Source organism: Phodopus roborovskii, unplaced genomic scaffold (genome assembly GCF_943737965.1).
Source record: "Phodopus roborovskii unplaced genomic scaffold, PHOROB, whole genome shotgun sequence".
Classification (NCBI taxonomy): domain Eukaryota; kingdom Metazoa; phylum Chordata; class Mammalia; order Rodentia; family Cricetidae; genus Phodopus; species Phodopus roborovskii.
Window position 1 is genome coordinate 202,885 of NW_026125857.1, and position 14,616 is coordinate 217,500.

General features: G+C 42.0%; 1 protein-coding gene across 6 annotated transcripts in view; it reads right to left on the bottom strand.

Annotated features, from left to right (window-relative positions):
• Nucleotides 1–14,616, bottom strand: part of Arhgef6 (Rac/Cdc42 guanine nucleotide exchange factor 6) — a 111,985-nt gene that overhangs the window by 91,358 nt on the left and 6,011 nt on the right. Inside the window, exon 1 of one of the 6 annotated variants that reach the window (XM_051178842.1) lies at nucleotides 9,347–9,857. The exons of 4 other annotated variants lie outside the window; for them this stretch is intronic. The gene's annotated coding sequence lies outside the window, so the exon portion shown is untranslated. Of the gene's footprint in view, nucleotides 1–9,018; nucleotides 9,148–9,346; nucleotides 9,858–14,616 lie in introns of those variants that run through there. One more of the 6 variants, XM_051178841.1, reaches the window with a different exon arrangement.

The window sequence follows — 14,616 nt, forward strand, 5'->3', positions numbered from 1 at the left end:
TCCCTCTCTCTCTCTCTCTCTCTCTCTGAGATAGTATCCCATGTATCTGTCCAGCCTGGCTTTGAACCTCTTGCTTCTACCTCCCAAGTGCTGGGATTTCACCAAACTTTCCATTCTGTTGTCTTCCCTTGAAGGAAAACTTTTAAATCACACATCAAGATGTACCCGGATACATAACACATTTCCAGGCACCATGCTGCCTTCAGAGAACACAAACAGATTATATTACAATGTCTCTTAGAAGTGTCAGAGAACTCTTTGGGGCCTTGGCTCCAAGATGACCAAAAACAGAAGAAGCAACCGGTGTGCCAAAAAGGGCCATGGCCATGTACAGCCAATTAGTTGCACAAACTTGCCCGGTACATGCCCAAGGGCAAGGCCATTAAGAAGCTTGTCATTTGGAACACTGTAGAGGCCACTGCTGTCAGGGACGTGACTGAAGCCAGTGTCTTCTATGCTTATGTGCTTCCCAAACTCGATGTCAAGCTGCACTACTGTGTGAGCTGTGCTACTCATAGCAAAGTAGTCAGGAATCATCTCATGAAGCCCAGAAGGACCGAATGCGCCCGAAAGGACTGAACACGCCTGCCACGATTTAGACCTGCTGGTGCTGCACCACAAACTCCACCAAAGCCCATGTAAAGAGATAGCTTTGTGAAGACAGGAGGAAAAAAAACACCTTGAAAAAATAAATAGGACTCATACCTAATATCAGAGATGTTACACATCCCCAAAAATCTTACCAGCGAGGATGCCTAAATAATACAGAAACAAGATAACACCAACATGCTAACATGAAACTGAAATTTCATGGAGCCTGGACCCTAGATAAAGAACTACAGGCAACAAAGAATAATGAACAAGGGAAAATAGTCTTCCCCAGGGAAGAGCTCCCAAATTGGTTACCCAGTATCAAGTGGTCAGTCCTGAAATCATATACATATATGTAATATTCCACAGACTGAGAGGTTGTATTTCTATTTAAGAGAGAGAGGGAGGGGAGAATGTATGTATGTCTGTGCAAAACAATTAAAGAGGTATTGGATTTAAGAGAGGGCAAGCAGAGTACATGGGAAGGGTTGGAGGGAAGAAAATGAAGGGAAATGTAATTATATTTTAATTTAGCAAATAATAAATTCAAAGACAATGCTTATTTACAGTATGTTTCATCAAAAGTTGCTAGATTTCATTTTTACTTAATTTATTTTATATGTGTGAGTATCCTGCATGTCTTGTACCTGTACCCACAGAAGCCAGAAGAGGAATTGGATCCCCTTGGCGTTACAGCCAGTTTCTGAACTGTCATATGGGTGCTGGGAATCCAACTTGGATCCTCAGGAAGTACAGCCAGTTCTCTTAACCACTGAGCCATCTTTCCAGCTTTTTCAAATTTTAGTTTTTGAGATGGGGTCTTGCTATATAGCTAAGGTGAACTGGAATGCATTATGTAGCCCAAGGTGGTCTCAAACTTGTGAACCTCCTACCTCAGCTCCCTTAGTGTTGGACTTACAGGCATGCACTGTCATGTCTGGCTTTAAAGTTATTTTGCTAGTCAAATACATCATTCTTTTGATTTGCATATATTTCTCTGTAATTATTGAGAAGATAACCTCATTTCAATATAGATGCAACTTTGTTTGAAGACTACACAAATCCTAAAGAAAAATGCTTCTTAGTACTTAGGCCTGCTTCACAGGTATGGCTCTTCATAAAAGATGTTGGGAACTTGACACCTTCAAGCTGCCTCTTAAAATAAAGTCAACACTTCCAAGAAGTAGAAAAATGTCTTGTTATTGTGTCTAGTGTGAGAGCAGTCCTTAATAATGCTTTTACTTGCCACTTTGCAAGCTGCTGCATTCTGTCTCACCTTGATTTAATTCCTTCTTTTCCCTCTTGTCCTATTCAATCCCTCAACTGACATGTCTGATCTCTGTAATAATATTCAAGTCCCTTAGAATGAATAAAACTGGGATTTTGCTCTATTTGTCTAAATGGAACTTAATTAGGAAAGTAAATCTTCTGCCAGAAGCCAAACAGGAATGATGTGTGACTAGCTGCTCGTGGGAATCATCAGCACACTCCAGCCATCATCAAAGAGGCCCGAATCTCTAAACTGTGCATGCTGCTGTGAACCTGTAACCTCACCACTTCTTAGGGAAAGGCAGAAGATCCTGAGAGTTCAAGGTCATCTTCAGCTACATAGTGATAGAAAGTTTGAGGCCAGCCTGGGCTACTTGAAACTCTGTCTTAAAAACATACAAAATGGCCCAGCACTTTTTTTTTTTTTAAAGAACCCATCCTGAATGAGGTAACATGGTCACAAAAAGAGGAACATGGTATGTACTTGGAGAGGAAAGCATGTGGGACTAGGAAGATTGAGAAGGGGGGAGTAGACAGAGAAGAGAGAGAGAGAGGGAAGGAGGGAGGGAGGGAGAGAGAGAGAGAGAGAGATGCCATAAAAGAGGGATCCATTATAGAAGGAAAACAATACATACAAAAATATCTATATCTCCAAATATCCCAACCAAACAGCTTCTGGCCAGGGTGGGACAATCACCTTTCATAAAATGCTGGTAAGCATGGGCCTTAAGGGACCAGTGTATGTCTTCACACTTCTGTCATTTGCAATTTAAAAAAGCACACCCTTCGACAGCAGGAAAGCCCAGCGAGTAAAAGAAGGGAATGTGCGAGCCTGACACCTGAACCCAACCCCCTCACCCTTATGGCGGAAAGGTAAGAGCTGACATTGGCAGCTAGTAATGAAAATGTGTTAAAGCCCATCGTGAGCCAGCCAGACATCACAGTCCTAGCCCTGGGGAGGCAGAGGCCAGAGGATCCTAAATTGTGACTATGTGCTGAGACTCTCTGTCTGAAGGGGATAAACACCAAGAGACAAGCATCGCACTTGCAATCCTTGCACTTGGCAAGGAAAAGCAGGAGGATCCCTGCAAGTTCAGTGCTACCCTGGGCTAAACATAAAGTTCTAATACAGCAAGAGCTTCATAATGATACCACATCTCAAGAAAACAAGAACAACAGAAAAGATCGCTGTGCATTTTTGACTTGTTCTAAATCCTATGGCACCACCACTGGTGACACATACACATACCTCATGGTGCGTGGTCAACCCAGCACAGACTCTTACATTGATCTTAAGGAGTGTCTCACTGGTACACATGAGCAGTTAGAAGGAGCTGAGCAAGGCTGCATGGTTTAAATAAAGAAGCACATTGTACTCAGTTGCCCTCAAAAACAGCCTGGATTAGAGGCGACATTAAAAGCAAATTAGACTGAGTGAGATTTAACAGCGAGAATTTACATTTCCAGTCAGGAAGAGTGCAGTGATCCAATTTACTAACAAAATGAATTCCTTTTCATAGATGTTGGCGACATACAACTCAACTCAGAAACAATGGGCTCCCTTTTAAGAAATTACATACTTTATTTTTAAAAAATAGAGGCCATTGATTCTGATTCCCCCAACTATGCTCAATTCAACAGGTTTATTACTTATTTCCTGTGTACAAGGGGGAATGTTTTACAGTCACCACTAAAAATAAAAAAAAACATTCATTGAATTGTTTAATTTAAGTGAAATAATAAGTATCTTTCTCTAGGTTGGATATTATATTATATTTTACATTTTGTGTTATTTTAGTGTCACAATAAACATGTTAATTCACAATAAACATGTTCATTTAAAAAGATGCACGAACTAAGACCCTTTCATAGAGGTGAACACAAGCAACTGAAAATATTCCTTTTTTGTATTTATCTAGTTGGTGTGTAGACTAGAAAATAATGGACAGCTGTCCTGAGTTTTCATCTCTAAGACTCTGTCCAAGCTGTTTCTATTATTAGAGCACAAAATGGCAACTCAAGAAGTTACTGTGGTTAACAACTAAATAATTTAGTCTCCTCGATACAACTGGATCCTCAAGTACATTTCTAGCCTTGCCTTCTTATAAAAGAAACCAAATGCAAATTGTTCTTATCAGTTACAAAGAAAACTTGGCCAGGTATGATGGCACATACCTTTAATCCAAGCACTTAAGAGGTAGAGGCAGAGAAGAGACAGATTTCTGCGAGTTTGAAGCCAGCCTGTTTTTCTACACAGTGAGTTCCAGGACAGAGGGAAGCCCCATTTAATAGATATATATATGGCTTGGGCATGCATTCAGAACGACTGTAAGACCATAAGGTAGAGAAAGAACGAGAAGCGCTAAAAGCCATTCTTAAAACTTGTATGATGGTCTGTATATTGTCTGAAACTACAGTTAAGAATTCCAGTCTGTGTTCCATGGGTTACAATGAGCTACAGTATCAATGAAATATGAACTGTCTTCCTGTAGCCTCCCAAAACAAATATGCTACATAAATTATTTTAAACACATTGCAACCTTCTCTAAACTTCAGTGATTGTACTCAATAAAAATTTCAATTTCAGAGGAAAACGCCCTTCAATTAGGAAAGATACTGACAGTGCTGAATGGGTTCATCTTTGCAGTTAATCATGGGAACTGGAGCCAAGCCTGCCACCACGATTCATCTAAAAGCCCAGGAACATTCAACTTTGTTTTGCTTTCTGAAAAAGGCATGTGTTAAGTATTCCAAACTATGTGAGCTTTTCACCTTTGCCTTTCCTGTTTAAGATGGTTTTCCAAAACCAGAAAGTCTCTACCAAATAGAACATGGAGGTGAGACACAAGATGGTTGGATATTTTTGTTTTCCATTTTCAACCTTCATCCATACCTAACTTTCCAGCATAGCTAATATAAAAACACAGAACCCTGGGAGAGCCCACAGTTAATCCTTGCTCTACATCTCATCTGTTTAAATGTTACAATCTCAAGAGATCATCTGGATCACTTATCAAATAGGATTATCTCCACATAGCCAGGGAGCTGCTGTTCTCATCATGCAGAATGATTTATGAGTAAGTCTACTAGAAGACATCAAATTCAAATTAGAAATGAGCTTTCAGTGCTGGGGGGTAAAGCTCATTTTGTAGAGTGCTTTCCTCAAATGCACAAAGCCCTGGGCTCAGTCCTCAGCACCACATAAAACAGGCCTGGTGGCATGCACCTAAAATCCCAGCACTCTGGAGATAGCACCAGGGGGATTGAAAGTTCAAGGCCATCCTCTGCTATGTAGAGACTTTGAGGGCAATCTGGAATACATGAACCCCACTTGAAAGAAAGAAAAGAAGAGACAGGAGAGAAGAGTGGAGAGGAAGAGAGAGAGGAAAGGACCTGGCATTCATTGAGTCTATACCTGGTGCCAGGCACTGTGTAAACTGCTTTTCTTGCTGTCTGTCACTAACGCTGAGGGGAACATATACTCCAATGGACCTATATACCACTACCAAAGGCAAGATTGGCTTATCCACAGTAAGTAGCCAACCCAGGTAAGACTAAGTGCAAAGCTGGGCTGAAGTTCTGAAGCATTGTGCTACTGTTTACACTATATATATATATATATATATATATATATATATATATACACACACACACACACACACACACACACACACACACACACACAGTTTTTTGGCATCTCCATCATGTCTAATCTACAGTGGGCCCTCTTTTCCCTTTATCCCAAATTTCTATTCAGCCACTGTGTCCCAGTTTGCCAAGAGCTTCCACATACCTTCCCTCATCTCCTCATCTACTACTTGTAATCAGTTTCGGGTGATGAGCAGCCGGGTTACCCTTAATGCTCACATGCTTAGCTAAGTAAAAGTAATTCATCTCTGAGTGGGAGACTGAGGCAATCTCCTAGTAACAAAGCAAGGGAGTCTCAGTGCAAAGACGATCCCGTCCTTTGTAACAATTCAGCCATTCCACAGGGCAACCATTTAGTTAGGGAAAAATAGTGAGCACCTGTTAGGAACCTTGCTCCATCCCAAGGACTAGGATTGTAGGGTGAAGAATCTTTGGTCTCTACCTGTAAGGACTTTCAAGACAATCCAAAAGATATATGAAAACCACCACAGTAAGTCCTGACAATTGTCCTCTAACTTCCTTACATATGCAATGGCATTTGTGCATGTAAACACACTAATAATCACAATAATAACAAAGAAAGATTATAAAAGAATCTGTGTAAGGGATTATGAGGGAATATTTATAAATTACCTAACCCAGAAGTTCCCTCTTCTTCTGTCTCTGCCTCTGCCTCTCCCTCTCTGTAGGCTAGACTTGCCTAAAACTCACTATGTAGTCCAGACTTCCCTTCAACTCAACAATCCTTGAGCTGCAGTCTCCCAAGGCCTGGAGCCATAGACTTGTGTCACTACACTCATTTTAGTCTATTGTTCTTTGTGGTCTCAGCCAGATGGCAAATGCTTGAAATGGCTAGATAGCTAAAACGTGAATAAACTAGAGAAGCGCTTCTCACCCCTAGATGCACGACAGAATTCCTTGTATAGTTTTCAAAACACATCTTCAAAATGCTTGGTCCCTTCAGTAACCTTTCAGGAGGTACTTTCTCAAGCAGAATAGATGCATACCCTACGACCAGGTAGCTCTGTAACTATGGAAACATTGTTCATTGCAACAACAATAACAACAACCTATAGCTATGGAAATATAACTATGGAAACATTGTTCATTGCAACAACAACAACAACTGCAACATATACACACTATGGAAACATTGTTCATTGCAACAACAACCACACACACACACACACACACACACACACACACACACAAGCGGAAACACTCTAAGTGTATGGTCAGTGAGTGAATAGGAAAAATAAATCTTGGCACATCCATACAATGGAATACTACTCAGCAGTAAAAATAATTAAATAATAGTACCTACAACATTCAAATATACTACTTAGTGGAAGAAATTTTATAAAAAACAATTACACACTTTACTATCCAACTTATATAGACAGGAAAAACTACAACAGCCTATTCTTGTAGAGTAGGTGAGCAATCAAGACTGGGAAGGCACACTAGAGTACTTAAATCTGTTGATAATATTCTGCTAATTAGTCAAAGTTAAGACTATATGGGTGTATCAGTTTGTGGGGATTGATCAGCACAAACATTTAGATTATTTCCAATTTCTTAAAATTCATGTTACTAAACGGACTAAAACATTTTCAATACCAATGCAAAGGCCTCATTGCAGAATAATCAAGTCAGAATCTATCTAATACTTGTGCTTTTAAAAGTACCTCAGACGCTTCTAATGAATAGTCATGTCTGAAAACCAGGGATTTCCATGTTTCTGTGTGTCATCAGTGGCTCCCTGATGGCCACAGCATGGCTTGTGACACAGGAAGTGAGGTCTAGCTGACAATTCTGTGTCTGCTTTGCACTGCCAGGAGGAGGCATGAGTCTAGATCTTCTCCAAGCCTCAGTGTCCAGCACTGTGTAATGGATGCAGTGTCATCTGCCTCTCGGGGTTATTGTGGGGATTAAGTTAGATAATATACTTAGAGCCGCCAGCTAAGGGCTAAAACATAACATGTGGGGGACAAGTGGTAAGCAGCGACTTTCCTCCTTTGCACCTGAGCTCCTAACAACAGTAATGAACAAACACATTGCTGTAAGTGAACCAAACACATGCCCTCTCAGTTTGCCTCCTGAAGCAGCTTCTAGAGACTGAAATAATCCTCTGTGGATAGTGTCAAATAAGGATTGGAAATTTCTAGGCCCCGGTTGCTCACTCTACCCATCCCTTGCTATCCCTGAGTATGACTGGGAAAGTGGGAGATCAGAGAGGTAAATACAAACTCCAAACCCTGTCCTCACCCCTAACTACAGAACAGACTCTATGCAAGCAAAAGGAGCCAAAGTGAGAGCTAGCCAAAATACAACAACTGGTTAAGAAGACATGAACCACTCATACAATGTTCCAAAAAATCACATTGGTACAAAGTGTCACCTTTAGCGAAAATAAACAGCAAAATGTGGGCTAGAAGCAGGAGCAGAGTTAGCCTTTTGCCTCTACTCCTTGAAGCAGTATGGCTTTGCTTAACCAAACTTTTCTGTTTCTTTGATAATTGGAAGAAATGCCTGTTCTCAAATGCCCTTTGTAAGGACACGGCAAGTTGGTGTTTGAATAAGTGGAAAGCATTCCAAAAAAGAAAAAAAAAATGAAAGAAAGTTAAGCACCAAAGAAATGCAAGGTGAGATTATTAGCTGGCCATTTACTGTATTCAAAACTTCAGTCATCCTTCAGCAAGTCACATGGAAACAGCCCCTCTCTTGTTTTTAACAGCTCCAAGCATCCCCTGTGCCACATGGGCCTGGAGTTTGCTTATGTAAGAAGGGACTGCAGCATTGCCTGGCATGTAGCATAATATTTTGCTTAAGAGAAATCTGCTGAAGTCCAAGGGCAGGCCCAGGCCTTACATTTTTGGACAGAGGTGCTCTCAGTGGTGGAACACTGAACCGTGGCTGGAGCAAATGATGTCATCAGAGATCCTCTTACCATGGTCAATGTCAAATTTAAGATAGGAAGTTCAAGGACAAACTGGATTTTTCCAGGCAAATGTAAGTAATAAAAGCAGTCTAGACCTCAGAATCTTGCCTTTAAAATCAATCCCTTAAAAAACTTAAACATCAACTGAAATCTATCCTATTCTGTTTTGAATTATGGGAAGCTTTTACTGAAAAATGTAGTTTCCTAGCAAAATAAATTATTTGAGTATATTTTTACTCCCACTACATATTAAGAGGGAAAATCATGTGAGTACACCTACATTCAAAAACAATAACAAAACCAAACTGAAAATGTAAAGTATTGAGAAGAAAGACATTTGAGACAGATAAACTTGAGGGTTCCCTACTCTAGAGCTAAGGAATGAAATAGCTGGAGTACCTGTTGGGTCCTTCAATGACTGGAAAATGAAAACTCGAAATGAACCACAGCTGCTTTAGAAGTAAGAGTCCATCCAAAAAGCACTCCTGTAACAGACCTGTGTCAAACATTCCCCAATGCAAGAATTTCTCCAGCTTGAAAGAGCATCAAATTAATGTCAAAAACATTACCGTTGACTGTTTGCTCTGGTTCCAGGGAGGAGAGAAGACAAAATCCAGTCTGCTGCTACAATCCTTGCTGGCCGAAGCTGGACAACACGCCCCTAAGTTTGGCGCGTCCTCACCCTGTGCCCTGCCCCCCCCCCTCCCCGCTCTGGGTACCCAGGGACTCTGTGCACCAAGGAGAGGCCCTAGCAGAGAACAGACCAGCGGCTGGGGCTGCAGACCTAGGCGGTCAATCCCGGAGGAAGGGCGGCTCCTCCCCTGGCTCCACAAGACCCCCAGCACCAGGCCCTCAACATTCCCCTCCCCGTGACCCCTTGCTCCCCAGGCCGGTCACCTGGCTTGGCTGGCTTATCCTCCTGCTGCTGGATCCCTTCAGCCTCCTCCTTAGAAGTGACTCGCCCTTCCGAGTCACGGGGCTGCCGAGCGCCGCCAGCCCGTGCCAAGGCTGCGGGAAGCGCTGTCCCCAGATGGAGCTGGGACCCTGGCCCGAGTGGCTGCCACCAGGGCGAAACTGGAGAGCCTGCTGGTATGGCCGGCGGGGAGGGGCGGCTGCAACTTTGCTCCTGGACTCGTGAGGAGGGGGCGCCCGTCTCCAAACTCCTTGCCGAGCTTCCACGCTTCCCAGGCAAGGGATTCTATGTATTCGAGTATTTATTTATTTATTTTAATGAAGAGGGAAGTCAGAATCTTGCCCTCAAGTTCCTGATTGCAAGCTGCGGGAGGCGTGCCCCTGCGGGGCGGCTACAGGAGGGGAGCTGGTGGCCAGTGGGAGTCTGACCACAGGGTACCTCCGGACCCAGTTCTGCTGCCTGGAGCCAGAACCCGGGAGGGAGAGAAGCCTGGAGAGAGCGGGCGAGCAGTGGGAAAGCAATGACCCGGACCTGGATCACAGACGTAGGAACTGGAAGTGACAGAGGCACAGACAGGGCAGAGCAGCAGCAGCAGCAGCAGCAGCAGCAGCTGTGGTGGCTGTGGCTGTGGCTGTGGTGGCAGCAGTCTCAGCACCCCAGTAGCCAGGAAAGGAGTAAAAGCCCCGGTGAAAGGGCTGCAGCCACCCAATTCCCAAGATCAAGGCTACCAGTGCCCGCGACCATTGCCAAAACCCCCCAGTTGGGAATGCTGGAGTTGGAGTCAAGGACTAGTCATTACTTATTAGTGGACTGCTTTCTTTGCCCATCCCAAGCATGCAACCTGGGACCTGCAGTTTGCATGGTGACCCACTGAGAGAGACATCCGTCCACCCTCTTCTCCCCAAGCAGAGTAGCTCTTCATGCTCATCTCTTCCCTGAACAGACCCCAGACTGGCCTGGAACTCATCCTCCTGCCTCGACCGAGATACGTGCTACAGTGTATATCTTGAAGCTCAATGTTTAGAGAAATGCAACATAGTGAAAGATTGGGTCAGCCAGGGTAATGGAACATTTACTCTTCTGGAATTATTAGGAGTGTCACATTGGCTCAACTAATAAAGAGAAAAGGATGCCAAAACCCTTGTTAGTCTTCCTACTAGTCAAACTGAGCGGAAGCTTTGCTCAGTGGAAACAGATGGAAAAGGGCCGTGAGACATTCTCCAACTCCTTAGCTGGGTGTGGTGGTGCAGGACTTTAATTCCAACACTCTCAGGAGGCAGAAACAGATGGATCTCTGAGTTCAAGGCCAGCTTGGACTTCATAGTGAGTTCAGGCCAGCCAACACTACATAGTGAGAGGCCTAGAGAGAGGAACTCTGACTTCACACAAGTACCTCTGCCAAGTCCATTGTGCCATTAGTTAGTGTTTGGCCTATTTTTACTTTCCTAGTAGGGAGGTGACAGATTTAACTTTAATTCATGAACACGGATTGTTAAAGGCGCCTTCCTTCTAGGGTGGCTTCCCTGCAGATCAGGTCCCGAGAAGTGGCAAACCATTCATCCCACAGGCCTCACTTTAGGGGGAGCACCCGGGCTGTTATGGTGACAAGGCAGATGGTGTGATTCAAGAAGTCAGGATGAATAAGAGGGTGGGGCATGGAAAATCCATGCTGCTGCAAGCTGATATTGGAAGTATGGAAGGAAGGGGAGAGGAGAGGAAAGAGAGAGAGAGAAAGAGAGAGATTGAGGGAGACTGTTTGAATCACATATTTATTCAATGACCCTTTCATGAACAAAACTTTTTTGTTTTTTGTTGGTTTTTTTTTTTTTTTACAAAGTAAGCTGGGTACAGAAGCAGAAGACACGTCTATTTCTGCAAAATGAAGATGGAAGGGTGTCCTACGCAGGGCACAGTGGTAGAAGACGATGGAAGAAAAGTATCTAATGGGAATAAAGGGGAAGTCCCTGGGCTAGAGCTTCCACAGACCAGTAGTCATATGGCTTTTGTCAAACAATCCAGCCAGAGGGCATGCTCAAATGATCAGACCCTGTGCATATTGTAGAGTCTCGTTAGTGACTTTACCTAAAAATAAGAACCATTTTCCTATGTTCTCTATAGTTGTGACTTGGCTGAATATCCTTCTTTTGAGAAAATAAAAAAGATGGATTTAGTTTATAAAAAAAGAAATACAAATGAACTATAAATGAGTGACAGTGTGTCCAAATTCATTTGGAATCATGAAATATAAACTATAGCAAAAAATACTATTTCATCCGTCACTTTCGCAAACTTTAAAGATAAATAATGCACAATGTTGACAGGGACACAAGGAAGAGGACACTTTCTATGTTTTTGGTGGAAATACAAGTTGCTAGAGCATTTTTTTGTAGAAGAATTTGACATTATGTATCAAAATCTGACAGAGTAATTCATTTCTGTGATGAAAGATTCTTCAAGAAAAAATCACAAATGCGCACAAAATTCTATATACACATAAAATGTAACTCACTGGGATTCATCACAGGAATGAAAGATTGATGCAACATATGAATATCAGTCAATGTAATGTATCACTATTATAGAGCCTAAATGAATGATCTTCTCAATAGAAGAATAAAATGCACAAAGGTAACTGGTGTGGGGATGGGGCTTTGGTGGGTAAAATGCTTTCTATACAAGCATGAGGAACTGGGTTCAAATCTCCAGGACTTATGTAAAGCTATGCACGATAGCACACATCTATAATCTTAATCATCCTCTGGCAAGATGGGAGATGGAAAGAGAAGAATCCCTGGAAATTCCATGTAGGATTGGCCTTCAGTATGTAGCATTAAATAGTAAAAGAGATTCAAAATAGCAGGGGTTATGCAAGGCACAAAACTCAAGGTTTTCCTCTGACAGCCATTTGCAAATGCTGACTAACATACATAAGCACACTCACAACATTACATATACACAGGGGGCACATATATGTAGCTGAGGATTACCCTGAACTCAGAACCTCCTACCTCTGCCTCCCAAAGCCAACTGGCAAAAATGCATCATCTTTTGTAACTTAATACAAACAAAACAAACAAATAAAAGACCACTTGACAAACTAGCAGTATAAGGAAATTGCCTCAAAACTGAAGTCCATTTATAAGAGAAAAAGCAAAACAAGACACTTGCTTCTACAACTTCTACTCAATATATACTACAGGTTCTATCCTGATAAAGTAGCACAGGAAAAGAAATAAAGGTGTTCAGACCCAAAAGGAAGAAGTACAAATATCACTATTCATAGAAGATATGACATTGTATAACAAAAATTGTAAGAAATCCACTAAGAAATTATTAGGACTCAAAAACAAACTGTGAAAAGTTGAAAGATACAAAATAAATATTAAAAGCTAATTATATTTCTATGCACCAGCAAGGACTATTCCAAAGCCAAATTAAAAAGACAATTCTGTTGGGTGTGGGGGTGCCCAGAGGTGGGAACAGAAAGACCAGTGTTCAAGGTCATTCTCAACTAATGTGAGTTTGAGGTCAGCTTGAGCTATGTGAATTCTCAACTAATGTGAGTTTGAGGTCAGCTTGAGCTATGTGAGACCATGTCTTAAAAAAAAAAAAAAAAGAAAGAAAGAAAGAAAGAAAAGGAAATAGAGAAAAAAGAACAACTGAAATTCAAAAAGGTGTGTGTGGAGAGAGAGAGAGAGAGAGAGAGAGAGAGAGAGAGAGGGAGGGAGGGAGGGAGGGAGGGAGGGAGGGAGGGAGAGAGGGAGAGTCAGAGTCAGCAGTTAAGAGCACTTCCTGCTCTTGCAGAGGACCTGGGTTTGGTTCCCATCATCCAAATCAGGATTGCAACATTCTTTTCTGGGCTCTACAAACACCAATATGCATGTAGGACACATACAGACAAGCAGGCGAGCACACACACACACACACACACACACACACACACACACACACACACACACACGATTTTTTAGTTAGGGTCTCATTGTAGCAGTCACTGATCTGAAACTCACAGGTCTAACTGCCTCTGCCTTCTAAACATGAGAATAAAGGTGTACGTCACCATGACTGGCACAAATAATTTAAAAAGCATTACATACATAATAGCATCTAGAAGTGTATCCCAGCACTTAAAGGAAGAGGCAGGAGGCTCAGGAGTTCAGAGCTACATAATTTAAGGAAAGACTAGGCTGTATGAGACCTTACTTTGAACAAGAAATGTATAAAAAACTTGGGGCAAAAAAAATTGAACCAAAGTGGTATAAGACACATATGCTAAAAAACTATAAAAGCAAGATAGAATGAAATTAAAGATGTATGAATGTGGAAAGATAACCATGTTCACAGATTCAAAGCTTGTTAGTAAGAGAACACCATTCCTCAAAGTAATCTGTAAATTAAGCACAGTCCCTGCAAAGATCTTAACTGGCTGTTTTTAAGAAATGGGGACAGACATGGTGACATACACCTGTAATCCCAAAAGTCAGGAAGCAGAGGTAGAAGGATTTGTTGCATGTTCAAGGCTAGCCTGCTCTACATACAAAGTTCCAGGCCATTCAGGACTTTACAATGAAAGCCTGCCTGAAAAAAAAAATGGATGGATGGATAGATAGATGGATGGATAAATGAATAAATAAATAGAAGAGAAAAGGAAATACAGGCAGATGATATAAAACTTGTCCACACATTCAAGGATCTAGAGTATTCCAAAATGGTTTTGAAACTAAAAAACAAATTGGAGGCCTCACACTTTCTGACTTTATGTTAATCAGCTAAAGGAAAGAAAAGTAGTCATTTCAAGAACTGGTAATTAGAAAACTGCATTCCACATCTAGAAGAATTAACTTGGAACTAGTAAAAGGGCCCCGTGGGTAAAGTCATTTGCTGCCAAGCCTGAGTTCAATCCTGAAAACCCACATAGTAGGAGGAAAGAACCTCTATTTGTGATAACCTTCTTAGAGGAAAACTATTCGTGGCCTTTGGGCCTTTGATTGTGCAAATGTTTCTCAGATGACAACTAAAGTCAATGTAAAAAAAAAAAGAGAGAGAGAGACAGAGAGAGAGTTGGGGAGATTGCACAGTGGGTGAAATTGCTTGCATTACAACCCGAATTGGCCGTCTAGAACCCAATGACTCAGTAGTTAAGTGAACTGGCTGCTCTTACAGAGGACCTGGATTCAATACCCTATACCCACATGATGGCTCCCAACCATCTGGGACTCCAGTTCCAGGGGATCTAACACTTTCTTCTATAGTC